Here is a 21,759-nt window from a genome sequence, read left to right as displayed (position 1 = left end):
TAAAAAGTGACCTTCTTCCTGTTACATAATGCCAATATTGAAGTAATGTGCTTGTTTGAACTTCTAAACGAATCAAATACAAGCACATTTTCCTGATTCTGATATTATTTTACAAGAGAGAGAGCTTATGTGGCCAAGAACTTTACCACAACAGTGCTCTGTGATATATTGCAATACAGTCTCATTATTAGAAGATCAGGAGTAGGAACTTGCATAGCAAATTCTAGCATTTTTTAAAAGTTTCCAAATCAAATATATGAAATGTTCTACAAAACAAATCCAACAGTTTTCTACAAGATGATAATTGACACCCCACAGAATTCTTCCATTTAAGATTTTTGTAATTTCCATTCTTGAAATATCATTAGATAGCACCATTTCACAGCCACTCTGTGAAAGCTTTAAGCCTGAAAGCCTTTTTTCTTACACAATTCCTCTGGACTCTGTGCAGGTGCTTTGGTTTATGCCATCTGAAATGAAACCTGAATCAGAACTAGTTCAAGCAACAGTCTAGTTCCTTTAAATATGGTTTTTCTGAATCAGTGGTTTGCAAACCACGTGCACAGTGAAAATTAAAAATATAAAAATAAAAAATAGAAAAAAGAAGCACAAACAAACAAAAACCAAAACCAAGCCAACCACCAAAACCTTATTTTTTTTGTTTTTGTTTTTGTTTTTTAAAAAAGAAAACTGTGAAAAATGTAATAGTTTAAATTACCTCAGTTATGTGGAATCCTGGCCACTAGAAAAGATTCAGATTTACTCTAAACTCTATGCTCTTTAGAACTATTGAAATAAAAAAGTCCTAAAACTGACCTTTCCACCTTGCTTCCTATGACCCATGGCTTCACTTCTCTTCCCAGCAGCACTTTTTCAAGACAAAGGCTTCCTTCAACAAGCCAAATTCTACACCACGATCTCAGGTTAGCAGTAACTTACCCCGCCAGCATATCCATAGATTTAAATAGAAATTTGCATTAAGTAGACCATTATTTCTTTCATGTAGGAATATCAGAATACAGCTGAAATTTTCTCCATATTACTTTTAAGTAAGATTTTAAAATCAAACCAAATAAGCTTTTCCCTTCCGGGTGTAGACTCTGTTTGGTAATAACGCTCCTGAAATCAGTTTGCTGAGCACAATCCCTTACAGAAACAGATATTTTTTTTCTCCTTTGAGCTACTTCACACACATGTTTTAACTCACACATTCCCCAGCACAACACTACTTCAACTTTTTCCAAGTAGCAGAGTATATATTTGCTTTTCTGGCATCTTCTTAAGCCAGCTGAGGAAGTGGTGCCTGTAATCCAAGTGATGTCTTACTGCTCTGAGCACTGAAATGAGTGGGGTGTTGTAGGGAGCAGAAGGGTTATTACAGTGAGTCTATTTGTTTGGTTTTGCCTCCTACTGAGCGCACTCAGCACAACATTGATTCTATATGCTGAAGAGCAGTATACTAGAGTACAAGAGGAATAAAATAACAAGCCTTTTGGAAACACTGGAGAATATTTCTAGCCTGCAGTGGAGGCCAGTGTCAGGCAGAGGATTTCAGTGCATTTTTTGCACTTTTCTCTCCCTTGCCACATTTCCTTCTTCAGCTGGAAAATTCACTGCAGATTCAATATACTTATTTTCACTTAACACGTTGCCTAAGAGCAAGACATACTCTGCTCTATCCACCTTTTGGCCATCACCACCTCTATCCTCTGAGCACTTCCTCTAATCCAGAAGCAAAAGAGTGCATGCTGCTGGATACATCCCAAAATCTAATTAGTTTAAAATGCACATTTATCATTTACACCATTCAGTTGTCTTTATATTTTCATCAACATAAGGAGTGTTCAAGAAGCTACTATGCACTTGGCTACTTGGCACTAGGCCAAGGCTGAGCATTACCAAATCATGGCTCTAGCAAACATGTGCAACATCTCCGTATTTGTGCTTAAATTAAAAGGCAGTAGCTTTAAGAAAGAGATGAAAAATTAGCTCAGTTATCTGACATTTAAAACCCTATGCATGCTTTGCATGAAAGCCATTCTGCTGCCCATGAAAACTTTTTAGCAGTAATTATAACACACATTCTGCCACACTATTCCTCCTTTTGGACTCTTCAAAACACAAGTGCTACTGTTCCTGATGCCAACACTAAGGCTTCAGGAGATGCTGTCCCTGCAGAAGTGAGCTGTAGTCCATGTGCTGGAGTGTATAAGTGGAAGACCCATTAGTTCCTAGGAGAAAATTTCATGGTATTACTGGCATCAACAAACAGAAAAGCAGCATAGTATTCAGTTGTCTTTTTTTCAATCTCTATCAACAATACATGGGAACTAATGCAAAATGATCAACCAGTATTTCCTTTGAGAAAGCACTCACATTATTGATTTGCTTCTACTTCCAATCTCCTTGTAGTTCTCCTAAAAAAGGAATGCAGGAGAGGATAAAGTAGATAAAAATAGCCAGAGGCAGATTCTCCTCAGAAGCAGGAAAAAGAGTAAAAGCTGAAAAGCTTGAAAGCCTCAAAAGCCAGAGAAGAGAGGGGTGATGTGAATACAAAGAGGTCAGATGGTGCCAGGACAGGCACAGCAATGAGGAACATGGACAGAAGAGGGCAGTCAGCACAGGCAGTCAGCCGAGTTCGGAATGGGGAAGAATCTATAAACCTGAAGAAAGGCCAAATTGGAGCAATTTCTACTTGATCAAATCAGAAGCTTGCAAAAGCCAAGAGCAAAGTGTTTCAACTAAATCCAATGGTCAAAACTGGTGCAGCAATATGCTAGGTGGTCAGAGAAGACAGCATGGATGATATAGCAGGGAGAAGAAAAATTGAGCAGAAAAGGGCTGTTTTTCTGTGCAAGCAGGAGGCAGAGAAATAGGGAAGAGTTGTAGATTTAGATCATAACGGGGATTTGGAAATAATGCAGAAGTTAAATCTGCCAGACACGTTATAGAAATGCTCACCAAGAGGCACTTGCACAACTGTTGGTTTGAGAGTAGTCAGGCTTATTTCACTCTTAGCTGCTAAGATGGATATTTTGAACTTGCAGTCTGAATAACTGACTAAGCATTTCCAGATTTGGCCATTAAAGCAGATCATGCTTCTTAGCTTCTCGAATGGTATTACATTAAGTGGATTACTAGGGAAATAAATATGGAAGCTTTTCTGCAGATATAAATATCTCTAAAATGTGGAGATGGGGTTTTGAAAATTTTGCAGCTTGCTTGCCTTCATTCAAGGGCACTCTGTAATGCCATTGACATCACACATTGTTGGTGGTACAAAAATAATACTAATATGAAGGCAATGTCAATATTATCCTCATCAAGGCAAATCCTCAAAGGCACCAAGTTTCCCTGTACACTAATCCAGATGTCACTCAGTTTCTAGTTAAGGCAGCTGATGTTTCATCTAGGTTTGTGATCGCTTGTCTTTATAGTGTCAGAAGAGTTTTTGATTGCCACATGATTAGTGTGTAACACTCATTAAATAAATACATTTTCTCATTAGTTAGTACACCTGCTGTCAATATGCACTATATCTGCAGCCTTTTTGTAAGTTTTTTCGGGTCATATGTGCCTCTGCATTAGAAAAGTCCTTGATCATTTTAAGTAAAAGGACAAATGAGGAGTTTGTTACAGGAAAACATGCATTCATGAACTCTAGACAACCTTGGTAATGATGGAACTTCTCCAGCACACCACTAATAGTCCAAACCCAATTGAAGGAGAGGGAGCAGAGACTATAAAAGTGAAGACAATAGTTCCACCAGCCAGCAGCTGCAGTAGATTTGTAACTTTAATCCAACCCAGTTATATCTAGTTATAATTCCTGAAGCAACAGGCAATAAACTCTCCAGGAAAAAAAAAAAAAAAAGCCAACTTAAGTACATTATTAACAGATAAATTGTAGCAGAAAGTTTGTCTGAAACAAATAAGGAAAAATACAGAAATATTTTTTTGTCATTGTTTTCTTGATACTTTAAATATAACATCCTTTTTAGTGTCATTAACACAGGAAGAAGTGTATGTTATTCAAACTTATTTTGTGAGCTAGACAGACAGTGGGGAAACAAAATTGCAATAAGTAAACTCACTCAGAAATTCATAATTGAAGCTTTCCAAAAGCATGACTAAAAGCAAGTTATAGCATTTTCTCTAACTGGAAACTGGTGGAAGCTTATGAAACACATAATCTTGATTGGAGAAAGTCCATGAGATTTGCTGCTGGCTTCTCGTCTCATTCAGTGTGCCATCATAGAAAGTGCTAAAGCTTCCTTCGACACAATGAGTAAGTGGAAGAAAACAAAAGGATTCAGGATTAATAACCAGATAGTTTACTGTATTTTTGTGATTCAGGAGTATCTTTGTGTCTAAAAGGGGGTTGTTGCGTTGTTTAGTGTGGCCTGGAAAACTGGTGAGAGAGTTTTATTGTGTAAATTTCCATATGCTGTTTAATCTACCCTTTTCAGGAATTCATTTGCTGCTTACATTCATTTATGTTTCAATCGCTCATTCATATACTATAGAGTGTTATCATTCTCTCCCCACCCCCAAAGGATTGCCTTGTATAGCTAATGCAATCAATACTTCAGTCTGAGGGGATAAACTCTATCTCAGACTTCCTATTGTTTTGTGGTTGATTTGATTTTATCTCAAACTACAGCTATATCAAGCAATATTTTGTCATCTGCTTGACAGGTCTATTGCTGGGATTTTTCTTCCTTCTTCATTGTTTGGACTGGGCTTATATTAGACCACTATTTGTTTTCATTTCCTAATTAGTGTTCAGCTGACCCAGAGTCATGTTATAGATGTGACAAGAGTTATATTTATTTTTTCCTCATCCAGTCTGTTACTAATTTAAAGTGATAATATTGATGCCAATCAAAGCCATTGTTAGTAATATTTTAATAATAAATATTCTGAATTAAATTACTTCATAACCTGACTTCAGATTTAATTAAATTAACTTTCAACATATGATGCAATCTTTTTTTACTGAATACTTGCAGTCAGTTGAGTTTCTAGTAAATAAGAGACAACTAACCAACATGGAGCCCCACTAAAATTCTAAGCTTTTGTATTCAAAATTAGGAACACCCCAACTTAATTAAAAATATTTTTATACCATTTTGATGCTAATACAGACTAAGAAAATGAATCTGTACGCTAAATTAGTGCTGGAGGATGAGGCTGCTCTTCTGAAAAATCTTTAGAGACAACAGATTGTATTTTGTTGTTCGTAACACACAATCATTTTCATTCAGTATGGCAGAGTTTTCTGTAACTTGTATGAAGAGAAAAAAAAACACAATAAGGCTAATTTTATTTCAATCTTATGCAGTCCCCTTTGACGTGCTTGTGCTTCTTCTCATCTCCTTTCTAGTAGAACAGCAGTTTATAATAGTGTATTGCAACTGTGCAAATTTAAGAAAATGTAGGAGGAAACTCTTCAGCCATTCAAGAGCGATACCACCCTGTCCTCCACACTTTCAAATATATATCAGGCCTAAATACTCTAGATATTCACAAGAAGAGATGCTTTGACTCAAGATTTTTAGGACACATTCTTATTGTAAACAGACTCGAAAGGATAAAAGTACTTTTGAGAGAGTTTTTGTGTGTTTGATGGCATCATGATACAGTGACAAAAGCAAGTCCTATTTCTTTGACTTAACAAATTTTCACAGTTCTTTTTCAGATTACATTGTCAACAGTGCATCTTTATACTGTTACTGTCTCTCTGATCTGCCCTGGTTTTCCTTGAAGCAAAGAGATTATTATTTTGGTGATTACTGTCCATGAGAAATAAAAAGGATAGAAACACACCATATTATACTGGTCTATGAAGAAGTTAAGGGATTCTATCATGCAACTACTCTACATCTTCTTGCCTTTATAGTGAAATTATATATATATCCAAAGTTGTCACTGAACTTTACCTCTCAAGCTATAACTTACAATAAACTTTAAAACAAATATGTTCACTTTCAGAAGTAAGAAAATCTTAGCACATATCACTTTGAAAAGTGATATTTCAAAGTTTAGCATCCTGATGATATTTACTTTACATTAAAAAAAAAATATGCTTTCATGTAAAATAGCCACAGAAAAAAAAAGTTATTGATTGTATTCATTGCAAAATATAACTCAAATAGAATATAAAAATCTGAATTTACATTCATTTCCATAATTGAGAGCCACATGAGACATATTTCCCAGATCTTTAAGAATATGAATACTGATGTAGATCAATTTTTTGCCCCATCCAATGACATATATCTCATTTTAAATAAATAAATAGGTAAATATTTAGAAGTATTAAAATAAATGAACTAATTATTTGGAAAAAGATACAGGATGAGTTAACTGTTAAATGCTACCCAGTAAAGGTGAACAAAACCATTCCTGTATTGCGATCATATTTGGCTTATCATTTCAGTTGAAATTTGTGGATTTTAGTGGAAAAAAAAAGAAGAAAAGGGGGAGACAGAGATTGGAAAAGAAATCTTTGACTTCTGAAAATCCAACAAGTTTCAAAGGTATTTCAGCTTTTTGTTGCAAAATATGTTTTCCATTGGAATTATTAAAAGGGATAGCATAATAAATAAATGTATCATTTTCTTTCAGATCAAATAAATCTGCCTAAAGGTAGACTCTGAAAACCACCTATCTGCCTATGTATTCATATTTTGGTTGCAGAACCAATCAATTTATTTTTTCTGAGTTTTACCCACAATAGTTTTCACCCACCAGAAGAATGCTTGACAAGAGAAGAAGAACTTTATGACTGCATATCCAAATATAGCTTGCCTGTAAAACCAGGAATTAGCCTTTTTGCTTATGTGAGCCACTTTTATGCCTGCTTGTCATCCAAAGAATTTTGAGAAACCAAGGATGAAAAATCTACAGAGGCACTGGTTTAGCACAGAAATTCGGCCTAGTGTTAAGGCGGGTTAGCTCTGTACACATCTGAGGGGTATCACAGAGCAGCACAGTAGAACATTGCCCATGGATTTGGGCTAGTTCTTCTCCTTTGGCATCTCATTCTTTGCCTCCACTGCTTGAAGTCAGGGACTTTTCTGATTCTAGCATGGTTCTTACAATGGTGCAACACGCATGGTACTGTCAGCTTTGATATGCATGAGCTATTAAGGTAAAAGAGCAGAGAAGAGTGCAAATTTATTTAAAATTCGTGCAATTTAAGCCAGCGGTGTTAACCGTCTATGGTTAAGCATCTGAGTTACTAAGCTTGGTGGCCAAACCCCTAACTCCATGGGGTCTGCAGCTCCAAAGATAGCTCAGTCAAAAGAGTAGCAGAACAGGAACCCATCTGAATACAGACTGTTATGCATGCAAGGCAGATTTGGACTCTGAATGTTAAGCTAGAATACACTATCTAATCGAAAAAAAGAAATAAAACCATCATTTGCTGTCAAAATTAAGGGACAAGTGGACAGCAACTAGTAGAGTAAAATTGCCTGGTGAGCTATGCAATGCTTGTTTTATTTTAAAATGCATTAATAGAAATGTCATAGGTGAGGGATATATAATTTTTGTCTGCATTTTGGAACACAACTTGTTCAATCAAAAATTAAAATGTCTGTTCTATTACTGGTGTTTCCATCTTCGAACCGCGCTGCCCCTTTATAAACCAGCAAGAGCAGAGAAAAAACATAGTAACATATTTTTTTCTTTCTTTGTCAGAATCTGTTATCTTTATGATTGTGTCAAATCTTGCCAGTTAGGGTCTGGGTTTCTTTATATATATTTAGTACATGTGTTTGATGCTTTTGTGTGAAACTGTTTTCATTTTGTGCTGTCTAGTATAATATCTGGAGTCATGCTTCAGTTGTTGTGAATAAAGATTTACTGGGAATGCTCAAATAACGAAAGGCTGTCATCTTGCAGTGACAAATCTAATGTGTGAATCAATCATGTTCCTGTAAAAATAAAGATTTATGTAGATATAATATCTTTATTTACAGCAATAATGTTGAAAGCTGTTTCAGGGCAGCTGCTATACAATGAGCCTTTTCCTGTTCTCTCACTTCATGAGGATGATTGTACTTTTCTTTTAAAAGAATCTCAATATTATTTTATTTATTTATTTAAATTTGTGTCTCAAATACACATGAATACACACACTCTGAGTTATATTCAGACAGATTAAGTTTTGCCCAACTTTCTCCGCCTTATTAACAATGAAACACATGCAACTGGCACAAGTGGCTTGAACCACTTTTGTCAAAACAGTTGCAAACATAAAGAACAGGGAGTTGGCCAGTATTGAGACTGTCTAAATAATGCCCAAAGGTCTGGTAAGAGGTTTAGAATATTTAGATCAGTGGGAATCAATCTGTTAACTCCTTTGGAGTCTGGATTAGGTTTATGAGAACAATTCATTTCCAACCTAAACAAGTCTGCCTGTTGTAGAAATTATCATTATTCTTTAGTGATTTATAAGAAAACATATTGATAGATAGCAGTTGCATGAGTTTTTTTCTATTCAAGTTAAACAGTTAATCACAACTTAATAATTGGACCTATGTGCTGAACTATAGAAATATTTGATTGCTGAGCTGATTGGGACCTTCCATTTCTGAACACAATCGTCTGAAGTGCACTTGTTCACAGAAGGATGTAACTACACTAAACTTTAGTTGATATTTCTGAGGAAGCAACTCATTTCTTTTCTGCAAAATGTGAGAGCTTTTTGTCCGGGGAATATATCTAGCAAGTGAAATATGCCAGAACAAAGAGGGGCTATTCACTGTAACCTATTCTTTATCATCCACCAACTCTCTCAGCCAATTTATCAACTCTTGTTTATAGAAGATTGCTCTCCCTCACAGAAAATTGGTTTCCCTCAAATGAAGAAGACCTCTTTTCAAGCATTTGGTTCATGCTTGTTTCATACTTCAAGCACTTTTGTTCTGTTAAACTGTAGATTTTAGCCTTTGGGTTGCACAAATTCTTGTGTGTTCAATAAACTAAAACAATTTAAGTTATTACTCTTCTATTACACAGTTTTGAGACCACATGGTTGCTATCGTGTCTTACCCTGGGAAATAATAGGGGTTTCGTATATTCAGTGTAGCAACAGAAAACTGTTTTCACAAGAGAGCTACACTTACAATGTCCACTTAGGCTTTAAGTTGATGTTACTGCTCTGCTGGGTCTGAACCTTTGAAATCAAAACATATTTAGCAGTGTCCAGATCTGATTGTGAAAGAAGAAAATGAAAAAACAATCTGTGCTGCACTCAGCCCCAGTATGACAGAAAAAATCTCAGAACAGAATAGATAGAAAAGAAATAAAAGAAAAAAAATGAGAAGGGAAAAAATAATGTCTTAAATAGGCTTTACTGGACATTAAACTTGAGGTAAGCTGTTTTAGACACACAGACTCTCATGGGTGAGTGATATGCAGGTTCTTGACAGCCTGTGGCTAGAGCTGCTAATAGACACCCAGCACACCTCTAAATCTAAAAGGCTTTGCAGTAATCCCACGAGGATCCCTCACCTCCTGTCTCAGAAATATTCTCCATCTCATATTATATTGTATTTTCTTTTGCTATAGTGTCTATTGTAAAATCAAACGACATTGCTTGTAAGTGGATTGATCCTCTAGGTAGCGTATGTGCAATAAATCACTGGAACCTGTGGGATTATTTTAGCCACTTTGTTCAAGATAGCTAAGCAAACAATAATCATACTCAATCAGTAGATTGAGATGTACTGTAAAGTTAGCCTTACAGCTTGATAGGGAGAGAGTGATTCTAGCAAAACTAGTGAAGTGGCTCCATAAGATTCACAGCAGATTTTCTTGAAGACTTCAGAAAGGAAGAAATGAGGTTTAACAAACACGCCTTGAAAAATTTGAGCATCTGCTAAGGCTCAATTCTTTCTGTTTACACCTTGGTTGCTGGGTTCTGTTTTCTTCTCCTGCAATGGAGTCAATAGTCTTCATACAGACCAAATGAAGAAGGCCTTAAATATTAACAGGCCACCCAGATAAAAAGCAGAAGGAAGAGGATTTACATGACCTGCCTCTGGACTGGGTATTTAAGACTTTCTTACAGACCTACCTACCTCCTACATCAACACTGCATATGAGTGACTAGTATCATTCTGTGCCTTCTTGTCAGTTGTCATTACTGTAATTTTCTTTTTCATTCTTCTTCCTACATGTGGCATAACACTTAAAATGCAGAACATACACTAACTCCTTAGGACACTTTCTGATGAGTGACTTCCTTGCCTGACTAGTTACCTCACCTTTCTGTGCTGTGATCAACTTGATCTAAATTCACTGGACTTTGACAGAAAATAAGAACACTTGGGAATGTTTGGATTTTCCAGCTGATATTGAAAAAATTATAAAAACATATAAAATTGCTTATTTAGACTAGACAAGAAGGAGGTAAAACCTTTTATTCAAATGTGGATTTACTCACTTCTAATTGCCATTGCCTATGGTTGTTAATTTCCCCTATTATATGTATAAAGAATAAATTAAAAAAACATGGGATACCTAATTTTAATGAGCAGCAACCATATACACTAAATGGCTTTTTTTTATCATAGTTGGCTGGAACTTAGAAACACCTGCAGTTTCATTTGCATTCTCATATCCATTTCTATCAAGTGTCACACACTGGAACTGTTACAAGTGCAATATCTATGACACTTTTAACTGCATTCTAAAAATATCTGGAATTTTTTTCCAAACAAAAGATATTTTGTATTAGGAAAAAAAAAGAAAGGAATAATACTTAAAGGTCTGTTTAGGACAAGTGGTGTAAATCAGTATAGTTTCAGTAACTCCTACATTGGCTTCAAACTAGGAGGGGATTATGACTGGTTTGACTAGAGAAATCACCTACTTTTAAAGCAGCTAACACGAGTAGCAAGGTGAACGATTCCAGGTTTAAATGTGTTTGAGTAGTCCTTCTCCATCTGCTACATGTGGCCTGAGGGAAGGGGATGAAAAGCCATAAGATAGAGTACAGCAAATAAAACCAATAAAAGAAGCAGTATCTGTAGAATTATATTACACACACCTTTGGAGATCTGTAAAGACTACGAACCACAGCAGTGGCTGAAAAGCTACATTAAGCTGAGGTAGGCAAAGATGCCCTCTACAAAGAGAAACAGAGTAAGTTTTGATTGACAAGTTTATATGAAAAACATTTTGGTTTTACTGCCATGGGGGTAGTGAAATTGTCCAGCCATTGTCTTTTCTGGCTTTTATGAGACAGCTTTTCTATAAAAAGTGTCATCCGAAATCTTTATAAAAAACATCATGACATTTTATTAAAGGCTCCAGATCTGGCTTGGAAAGGAAACGTAGCTTGTTCATTCACAAAAATTTCTTAATGATAGCACCTATTTGTGTATACCTTTTGCCCTCTTATCTCCTGCTTACCATCCCTTGATTTTATCCACAAACATCTTGAGAAGGTATTAAAATCTCCATCAAGGTTTTTTAATCAACACTTACCTACATACTTTTCTGCTGGCTCTCTAGCAGTCATGTTTGAAAATCCCTTGCTAGGAGAGTTCTTGACAGATTCAGTAGAGACTGGGGGAATAACAGGCAAGAGTACTTTTCTATCAAAGGATCTGAATGAAAGGTACATTGAGATGCTCAAGTGACTGTCTTCACTTTCTTTTCTTTCTCTTATTCTTTTCCCCTTTGTGGGCAAAATTATTTATAGATGCACCAACACCTTTTGTTCCACTGCCATAGCATTGTTCCCATGGTATTAAGCAAGACTTACATTAGCAAAAAAAAAAAAAAAACAAAGTCACTTGTTAAGAGTTAAAAGGCTATCTGTATAGTGCCAGACTGTACTGCACCTGTCTAGCATGAGGTTGCTGTGCCATGCTCCATAGCATCTGGCACTGGCCACTCAGAAAAAGAATGGTGGATTAGATGGATCATTGATGTAATCCACTTTGACAAGATCTATGTCTCTGAGACTCAAGGAACATAATCCAATTATTCAAAGGAGTGGGTGTACCATATTTAAAAACACAGTCTCTGGTGTTAAGTTTTCAGCTGAAGCAATATCATAAATACAGTATGTGTTGTACTTAAAGAATGTGTTAATGAGACGCATTTGTTCAGATCTTATTTAAAACTTTGCTTTAAACATCAATTTGCGTGTGTATCTGCTAGGAATTTTGCTAAGAAAGGAGAGTGGTTAAAATATATCTCCTGCCCCAAGACTTGTATATTAGAATTTTTGATGGGCCACAGTTTTAATGACAAAGCTACATCAAAGAGGAAAACAGACTAAACTACTGCATGATCTTGATATTAAGAACTTAACCCTCTCCACACCTAACTCTAAAGTGCAGTACAGAATCCTGGTTGTTCAGCTAAATGCAGAAAACCTTTTGGTTTATATCCTTGTAGCTTTTTATTTTCTGTGGGTTTGGTTTTGGGTTTTTTTTCAAAAAAAAAACTAAAAGTACACATTTATTAAGGTTGCTGCCTGACCTCACTCCTTAATTAATGGCAAAAAAACTTTGAACGGTGAGTGAATTCTCCATGACCTGATGAGGCATTCAGCCCACCATGTTTGAAAAGAGAGGATTGTGTGTGGATTCCCTGATGTTTGGTGGTGTGGTGCAAACTGCATGACTGTAATGCAAATTGCAACCTCAAGAGAAGGGCTGAAAATCTGTTTTACCCTCCACCCTCATAAAATATCCAAAGAAATTATAAAATATAGATGGGGTTGGCAAACAAGTTACTGGAGAATGGAGGGGGTGGTCAGGACAGAAGAAAGGATCACAAACAATGTAAGTACATCCACTATTTTCCCTTAGAAAACGAAGCTACATAGTGAAGCATCAACCACCATCAGGGTCACCAGGTCATCAGCTAGTTTAATCATTGCTACTTCTTTGAGCACTTTAAATCAGCTGTGAATTGGACCCTTGACTTCAATATCACTGGGTCTTTTTTCATGCTATGTGAATGATTTGGGATTTTAGAGGCACAGAGTGGCAGACACTCATAACTATGCCTGCATACAGCTCAGTTTAAACTGTTTCTATTCCACAGACTAAATAGCCCTCTATGTGCTATTCATCTAGTTTTTCTGTGCTTTCCCATATACTGCTTGCTATGTATATACTGCTTATGTATTTTTCAGGGTTAATTCAAACAAAGGAACATTCAAATGCCATCTCAAATTTCACCTTTTTCAGGCAGTTGGTAAGCCAGTAGTCAGGTAATATCATCCATGGCAAAAGCTGGTTTGAGACTTCCTAAACATTTCAGCAGCAAAGTATGCATGACTAAATACTGTGCTATCAAAAATGATTTGCCAACTTAAAACGGTACGTCTTCTCCACTTCTGAGACGTCCATTTTGTGGCTATAACAAGTAATCACAAGTAGTTATATAACACAGCACTGAGAGAAAAAGATTTATCATTATTAAAAAGTACCTATAGTAAATTCCCCTCTGCACAGGGGAAATACTTAAACAGCAAATCAAGGAGTAGTTTCTCGATATCCCATATGAGCCATTGAACTAGGTAGATATTCACAGTTTATTACTTGCGATCGATGGGTCACAGCATTTTTGACTGTAGTCCCAGCAGTAACATCTTTCAATAAGGTGTTATACAAAATGATCTAATGAATAACAGAGAAGACATGAACCAAAGGTGAATCTAACGAGCCTCTCTTCTGAAACATTCTTTTGAACCTATTTTATGGCACCCTAGAGATCAGGAACTTAACACTATGAGAATATATTACGTTATTTTCTTCATGTTTTAGATGTGCGTTGTTGCTGCTTTCATCAAACTTCCATTATGCAAATCACTCAAAAACATCCATAGCATTGATTGTTCACTGCCTAAATCTTTTGGAATAACAACTGCTACTGAGATAATGCAGCTAGCAGAAAGGTCTGAGCTACAACCGACTCCAAGCATCTTTGGAGATCTTCCTCATCTATAAAGTCACCTAAACAAAACTAGTAATGCTACCTACAGAGGCATCACCTCACTTTTTCCAATAGTCATATGACTATTATAGTTCTTGTTGCCCCATCTGCCTGATTTCATTCTTGTGTACAGAACAGCAATCTGGGATATAACCATATGATTCTTCTGTCAAGGGGAGGAAGGGAGGAAGACTTCCCAGTTTGAGACTTCTATTAAATTATAACCTAAATCTTCAAAATCCTGGTATTTCATGAATGAACAATTTTCAAAGATACTTTACAGTCAGATTTTGCATCTCGAATTTGTTTTATTTTATGGTATTGTATTGATACCAGGTAGGCAGAAAAAGATCGTTAGTTTTGCAATACAGATGGAAAAAAAGTGATTTATGTGAGACAAATGAACTGTTAAGCAATTCATTAGGTACCTCTCTTTCTTCCCAGTCTCCTTTTGCTGTTATCAGCTTTAACTGAACAAGTTGATGTCATATCTTCTGGATGCTCTTTTTTTAAGAGCCTTGGCTTGAAAAATGATAGCCTACTTCATCCTACATGCTTCATCCCCTCTTCCTTTGGTTTTACACCTGTGTGTTTAACTGGAGAGCTTATCTTCTTACAGCTTTCAGCCTCATTTTGATCTATCCCTTACTATACAAGTCAATTCTTTCTTGTCAGGCCTCTTCAATCATTTTGTACTAATAATTCACTAGATAAAACATATGACATAGGAGACACATGAATAATTGTGAAAACTTTGACCATGGATTATATGTTCTTTAGACTTCCCATAATCCATTCCTTACTACTGGTAATAAATTTTTCTGGATTACATGATTATAACAATGACTTAAATTGCATGGTGATTGGTAAACGTAATGCAGGTGTAACAGGAGACGTGCTAGATGCAAATGAAATCTCTTACATATGTGCTATGTTCATCTCCCTAGGTTTCCATTAATAATGTTGCTTGTGGGCTCCCTTCTCATTAGGTTTTTGTAAGGATGTATAGGTAGAAATATGTGCAACTAGCTGCTACACAGGCGTAACAAATTGTTTAACATACTACAAACTTATACATAGCTTTAAAGGATATTGTAATCTTAAAACCTATATAAAAACACAGATTTCCTGTTTTAGCATACTAGGTAAGTCTGTACGGGAATCCAGTCAGGCATAACCCTTACTTTGTTTTAGAACCTCATTCAGTTTGCACATCTAACTGCCAGAGGTCTTCAAGGACACTAGGCCATTATAATTCAGTATTATTTTCTTGTCATTATCCAAGATTGCTGCTTTGTTATTCAGCCAATACATCTTATTCCTGTTGAAAAGCATTGAACCTTCAGTGCAAAGCTAGTGTGTTTTAAATTCCATGTCTAGAACCTTAAGGCTGATGCAGAAAACAATGAAATAGTTCCTACTGTAGCTTCCCCTTATCCTTGACCATGGTAATAATAAATAATTATATCATGACCAGAAGGTTCTTCAGCCAATGGAATTTTAACCTTTTTTTGGAAAGATTGTTCTCAATGCAGTATGTTTACACAAACTGAAGAGTTCAAAGATGGAGTTTGATTCTTCACCCAGGTGTCTCAACGTTCTGCAGGAAATATCTTTCACAGGAGGCAACCTCAGGCATATCACTGCTGTATCTCAGGTGTGTAAAAAGGCAGACTGGTAAGAACTTCATTCAAAAGGGAACTCATCATTAGTGGAACAAATTAAGTAAATAGTAATGCAAATGTCAGCCTTCTGAATGTGAGCTACCCCTGTTCTTGCACAATTTGTGTTCCTAAATCCTCCTGTTCAGAGTTCTTACTCAGGCAATAACATCTCTCTCTGATAAAGCCTTAAGATAAAAACCCATGGAGGAAGAAAGCAAAATGACTGGGAAAGAGAATTAAAATGGTCATTGTTACAGATTTGTACTACCTATCACTAATAGCTGAGGGTGTCAATTTGATAAGAAGGTAAACTACAAAGCCATTTTCCTGGGTTAAATTACAAGAATGATCATTTAAAACAGTGAGACAGTTCCCAATACATGGGGGGTAAATCACCATGTCTTATTGGTCACATTTTTTATTACCTGTGCTTTTCCCCTCCCCCTTTCCTTTCCCTTTCTAAAGAGCTGAGGTAACAGGGTTGTAAGGGAAAATAAAAGAAATAGAGCAAATTAAAGCAATGTGACTAAATGAATTTGGCAGCAGTCCAGAGGAGCTGATATCAATGTGGAGACCAGAGGCCCTGATGGCTGCAGGCTTTGCAGCTGCTAAGGTGGGTCATCTGTCAGCTGAACAAGACAGTTTTAATGGATGGCTTGTAATGAGCTCACTGCCAAAATTTCCTGAGTGGGATGAGAAAGCACTTGTGGCACTAATGCTCTGTAATATCTTCTGTTGGACTCAGGGTGAGCAGCAGAGGGCTGGGGGTAGTAGCCAGCCAGGCATGCCCTTCCCCGAGGCTGGGTTCAGACACGCTCACTTAACTGTCAGCAGATAAGCATGGTGAGCAGGACTCATAAATTCTTGTCTTTGGTGCAGTACCATTATTAATGTCAGCAGAAAACATCCACTCAGAAGAAAGTTTGATTCACCATAAAGCTCTTTAGAAACCTCCTTCTGTGTGCATGGCTGTTGTCTGACCAATTGCAACAAGCAAGCCCTGACTGGGCTTTCCAAATACAACAAAGAAGCATCCATAAGAAGCACCATGAGGACAAGGTGTTACTGTCATAGAAATTGCTCAGCTCTCAGCAGCACGGACTTTCTCAAGCAAAAAGTTTGCAATCTTACATCCATATAAAGGCTCTTTGCACTTAATATGGCTTTATGTAGTGTCTTCTGTGCTTCATGAAATAAAGCATCTGAATACATTCATGTTTGAGTGAGGCTATTACAATATTATTATTATTATTTTATTAACCTTTTATGTCCTCTTTGAAACACATTGTAACAATGCCTTTTTTAACACTTTTATAGTATATATAGTAATATCTACAAAAATCACCATTTTGAGCAATTATTATCCCATGGTGGGCCAACTTTTGAGTCAGTAATAATTTTTGTTGATATCAAACACAAAAAGCTTCCTAAAATGCAGTACACTTCTCCTCTGTTTATAGTAGCTGTGAACTTACTTTTTCTTATTCTAGTTTGTACAGTTTATCTCACACTAAATCTCAGTTATAATTATTTTTATACCTTAGCTGTAAACTTCTGAAGATAGGAAGCTAACCGATTTATTATCTTTTTCTCCCCACTGCAAAAGAAAGGCCATTTTACTCCTGAAACTGTTTTCCAAAAACCTTACTTGAAGCAGCAACCAGTTATTGCTATGCTATATAATTTCCATAGCAACAGTGCTAACCATGAGAAACAAAGTCCTAATTGACTGAACCGTGCACAATAGCCTACAAATGTGAAAAGAAAGGAAGTAACCTGCTGCAAGTAATTTTTTGAACCTATAAATCATCCCCACAACTCCTTTTAATCATTCTGGGAAAATGCATAGCACATTGAAAGTTTGCCTGGATTTAGCAGGAAACAGGCGATGAGACAGTATGGCTTTCCATCCACTGTCATATACAATGTATTTTATGGCTTGCACGTATACAGTATAGTATGGATTGTGCAACAGTGTATCCATTTAAAAAATCACCTTTAAAAAATGCTGATTTGTAGAAACTAAGATTATTTTCTGCTAATTACTAATTTGAGAGAAAGAAGTATTAATTTTAATTCCTCAGAGCAAAACTTTAGTCAGTCTCTGAAGGCACCCATGCAATTCACATTATGTCTGTATCAATTCAAGCTGAAAAAAAGGGACTTCTTACATCTCCAGGCCTTCTTCTGACTTTCTCACTGGGGATCCCAATGTTCAACTCCCAAAGTATAAGATTGATAAATGAGCAGGACTACCACAGTGCATGCTTTGTCCAGCTAGAAAATTAGTTAACTAATTCCATAGTAACTTTATTCATATTTGTGAACATCAGCAGTAAAACATTCATTTCCAATTTCTCTGTAACTTTCAAGGCAATTTTTTTCTTGCCTGAAGGTTTAGACATTTCTTTTGCTCTCTATAACCAAGCAGGCTGTACATTAGGGACTAAGGATTTAGCAAGAAGAATGTTGTTAATGTGGCCAGCTCAAAGTACAGTGCAGCTGAAAATGTGATGCTGTGTTATATCTTGAGTATCAATTTGTCATTGTTTCCACTACTGAAATCTCCAGACTGATGACTTGCTTCCACAACTGCCATTAAGCTTAATGTCTTTGTGTCCTGCTTTGGTTTCCCAATGCATGATCACTACTCCATGCTGAGATTTTTTTCCTTTGCATCAGTCTCTTTTACTTCCTTTGTTTTTCCCCTATCCCTTTCCCCTATCCCTTTCCCTTATCCCAGTCATTAACTTGCTTTCATGTGCAATGTTAGAGGGAACAGACCAGTTGCTCCTTTTCCCATCAATTCTCCAAGGTCCTTGATCCAGTGCCAGCAGATACAGGAAGAGTCATGATGGCCTCCTTCAGAGGTCATGAGTTGCTCCCCTGGTCCATTGGTTGTAGGAACAGACTGTTTCTGAGACATTTACATCATTACAAGAGATATGCAGAAGTGGATAGGGAACTTCTCGGTCTCAATTCATATCCACGCAGGGCAAAGGACATCTCCCCTAAGCAAACATGACTCAAAAGGCGTAAAACATAGAAAATCCTATAATTCATACTATACAGTAGTACTAAGGGGCAATATTAATTCACTTCTCAGACTAGAGTCACATTCAGTTTCATGGTGAAACAAGCAAAACAAGTTTTGCCTCTGAGTGATCTCTAACGTAATCAAGCACGTGAGAATACTTTAGTAAAGAGAGGCCAGAAGAGCCCCTTCTCTATGAAAGCACTATGAAAGACTGTAATGAGATTTGTGCAATGTACTTTCCACAGATTGAGGCTGGGATACAGGGGACCTGAAGTTTGGCACCCAACAACATTTTACACAGCCTCTCATGGTAATCAGTAGAAAGAAACTAAAACTACTTAAGCAAAAAAAAACAGAACAAAATTAAAAGAAGTCACTGCCAGCGGATTTTAAGAATGAGCAAAAGATTTGGCTATGAGTTCAAATTTTAAGCCTCACAGGTTCACCTCTTTCATTCATGTAGAAGGAGTTTCATTATCTAGATGCATTTGCCACCTGTTACTATCTTTACCTCTAGGGTAGGTTTCATTCTTTAAACAATCTTTTTGTAAAAAAAAAGTCAATGAAATACCATTCATGTCAGCACCATTTTTTTTGCCTTTGTCTAAAGAGACTGTCACAACAGGTTTATTTTATGGAGGGGGGATGTTTGGCTTGCAGATGTCCAGTCAATGCCTACGTCAATAGCAAAATGTTTTCTCCAAACTCTGACATTTAGATTTCAAATGCCAAGACATTAAAAAATCAGTATTGATGTTCATGAACTTCTGCCAGGTAACCCTTTGCCTGCTGACAGATCTACCAAACTTTTGGCAGGACTGTCGAGTGCTCTATTCTCCAAGACCCACTTGAGCAGCCCTTCCATGGAGGGCTATGCTGGGCTCAGTTCATGGTTATAGAGAAGTTTTCAGCATGACAAAAAAAAAAAGATACTAGGCAAAGAGAGGAGAAACATGTAACACCATGCAGACAAACAACTAAAATAATATTCACTACATAATGCAATAGTTCTCCTCAGACTTCTCTCTCCCTGTAAAGATCAGTAAAACAGCAAAACCAGGAAAGAAGATCCACATCAAAATATCTTCAACATTGTTTTTTTACCAAAATCTTCTCTTCCCTTTACCTACTGCTCATTAAATGAGTTCCCTAAAGACCTAAAAGAAAAAGAACAAAGAGATAAATGTTGGCATGCAAGTGGGCAGAACTATTATTGATATTTCATAAGGGCAAATGGAGACTCAAGGGTAAAGATCCTTTGTTTATCAGGTTTTGGGGAAAGAAGAAAAAAAACAACGGCCTGAGCCAGAACAAGATTTCCAGCATTTTGTTCTACTTTGAGCAATACCACCTCACTGCAGGTTTCAGCTCAGGAAAAGTGAACTCAGTACTTTTTCCATGCGTGTTTCTATACACAGATATATTCTACATGCATGTCTAGCGTACCCACAGGTGACACCACAGTGACAGTAACTGAAGAGTTATAAAATCCAACCTAAAGGCTTACAATCTGACTAGACAAGACAAAAGATGAAGAGGATGAGATTTCCCTTGGGAAATTCCCAGAGCTGAAAGTAGATGGAGGCTAGGAACGCATTAGGAAGAAGTATCGTATACGCTTGACCTCTTCTTACTCTTCAATAAGCATTCACTGAGCATTAAAGACAGGATGGGGACTAGATGGACCTTTGGTTTGATCTAGTACAGCCATTCTCTTCTAGTGACGTAATTGCACTTTCTATCTCTGTTTCTGAGGCTTTTTCTCTTTTTCTGGCTCTTTACTGCTAAGTGATAAAACCAAGCAAATTAGAAAATGTTGAGACAGCCCGCCCTCTCTTAATGATTTAGTTCAGGCAACTGCATTTGGAAATTTTGACCTTATCTGTTTGTATTGGTAGACTGTTGATTGGGATTCAAGTTGCCAGTGCATTACAGGCAAGATCTACCAATATGGTTTAGTGGCCTGCTGACACATGCAGTATGCACCTTACAACATGCTTCTTGATGCTTTCCAAAGTTCAGCACACCTTTCAACTGAATACCAAAAAATTATATTTAATAAATGACCTAAGTATCAGTAGCAGCTGAGTTCTTAATAGTAGCCGGAGAGCCAGGTTCACTGTCAGTGGTGTGGGCTTGCTAAAAGACAGGTCTGCTACCTACAAGCAACTGGTTTCTCACTTTGTGACTCACTTTTTCCACATTGCTGTGTGATTTAGTTGCTGGTCTCACCTGTTAGTTTCTCTAGAATTCCTTATCACAAGATGCAGATTTTAAGCAACAAGTGAGCTTAGAAGCCATAATGAGATAGCAGTGTTCACCATCCTGTCCCATCTCTGCTCCCTTTGATGCCCAAGGATGTTTTATCACAGATAACACTGCAACAATTTTGCTCCCTGCAGATGCCACTTCTGCTGTGAACAGGACCCTCTTTTCCTTTTCTCACACCAGCCTACATCTATTTCTGGCTGAAGTAACGTAAAATGCTTTTTAAAATCTCTGTTCTCAGCAGTAACTGTCCTTTCTCCAAGTGATCGGCAACTACTGCTCTGTATTCTTGTTTCTTTCTGTGTTTTCAGTGAAGTGGGAGTCAATTCTGCATGGCAAGGACTGCTTTGATCAGAAAAGCATTGCTTCACCAATCTATTCAATAAACTTCCCAGATTTTCTTGCCAGCCAAAGACTCAGACTCTCCAAGTGAGTAGTCATCTGCTTGATGGTGCTCCACTGAAGAATACTAACACATTTAATATATATCAAATTTCAAACATAATGAGGCCTGCAATTATTTCCCTGTATGGCATCCTGCTCTCATTACGTAAGTTTTCTGTATTCGTCATTCCAACTACACTTTTTTGACTTGATGTCTTAAAATTCAACACTGCTTCAGAACAATAATAAATAGCCTCAGGTTACTACTTTCAGCCTAACAAAAGCAACTCTGCAAACCTGAAGAAAACATAAGTAACTGAGATTTTTTATTTTTATTTTTATTTTGTAACAATCTCTCATTCATTTTTTTTTTCCTGTTTGTTTTCCAAAGGAACTTACTGAGGATAAACTGAGTTGTAAGGCATGGTCTGG

This window comes from Pezoporus flaviventris, unplaced genomic scaffold, assembly GCF_033815535.1.
Source record: "Pezoporus flaviventris isolate CSIRO_AGI_PZ_B2104156 unplaced genomic scaffold, CSIRO_AGI_Pfla_v1 ptg000007l, whole genome shotgun sequence".
NCBI classification, from domain to species: domain Eukaryota; kingdom Metazoa; phylum Chordata; class Aves; order Psittaciformes; family Psittacidae; genus Pezoporus; species Pezoporus flaviventris.
The sequence above is the reverse complement of the archived record's forward strand: the minus strand, read 5'-3'. Positions refer to the sequence as shown.